Source organism: Pteropus medius, unplaced genomic scaffold, assembly GCF_902729225.1.
Source record: "Pteropus medius unplaced genomic scaffold, Ma_sr-lr_union100, whole genome shotgun sequence".
Classification (NCBI taxonomy): Eukaryota; Metazoa; Chordata; class Mammalia; order Chiroptera; family Pteropodidae; genus Pteropus; species Pteropus medius.
The window spans coordinates 12,955,596-12,956,325 of record NW_024352786.1 but is presented as its reverse complement, the minus strand read 5'-3'; the positions used below and the strand labels follow the sequence as shown (position 1 = coordinate 12,956,325).

Below are 730 nucleotides of genomic sequence, written 5' to 3'. Positions count from 1 at the left end.
TTTCTGTAAGAAATGTTAACAACTCCACTTCCATCACTGAAAGATAAGATTAACATTTTAGAGTACATATCTAAACTCTTTTTTTCCAAAATATACAAATTTGTTTTTCTAAGCATAAGTATATAGTGATAACAGCCAATTTTATAACCTGTTTTTTACTTAACAAATGGTGAACAATTTTAATAATATATCATAAACAATTTATATTATTTAGATGTGATTTTCAATATTGTACAGAATTTTATAATTTTTAAATTTAATTATTATTATTTTTTTTTTAGGTGAGGCAACCCTTGGTTGACCTCACAGATTGCAAGGACCTTGTCAGCTTACAATCTCTTATTTTTAATTTTTTACATCTACAGCACCTGGTCTTCCTAGGTGGTCTTCCATCCAAGTACTAACCAGGCCCAACCCTGCTTAGCTTCTGAGATCAGATGGGATCGGGCTTGTTCAGGGTAGCATGGCTGTAGACAGAATTTTATAATTTTGACTTTGTTCACTCTTGGTTGCTTTTATGAATTATTATTGTATATAAAGCTTTATGTAAATTCTCATGATTTCTACTGATTTAGTTACTGAAAGAGGACTATCTGGATTAAAGGGTACACATAGAATTAAAGTTTGAGCTCCCTTAATGCTCTGTACATTTACAGTTTCATTAGCAGCACATGACAACTATTTCTCCATAATTAATATTTATTTGATGAATTATATAGTTATATTTTTG

At 29.6% G+C, this 730-nt stretch overlaps 1 non-coding gene across 1 annotated transcript; it reads right to left on the bottom strand.

Annotated features, from left to right (window-relative positions):
* Positions 1–356: 356 nt before the first annotated feature.
* LOC120591289 (5S ribosomal RNA) lies at positions 357–475 on the bottom strand. The gene has a single exon (XR_005649874.1). It is a non-coding gene; the product is annotated as a 5S ribosomal RNA (ribosomal RNA).
* Between the last annotated feature and the right edge of the window lie 255 nt (positions 476–730).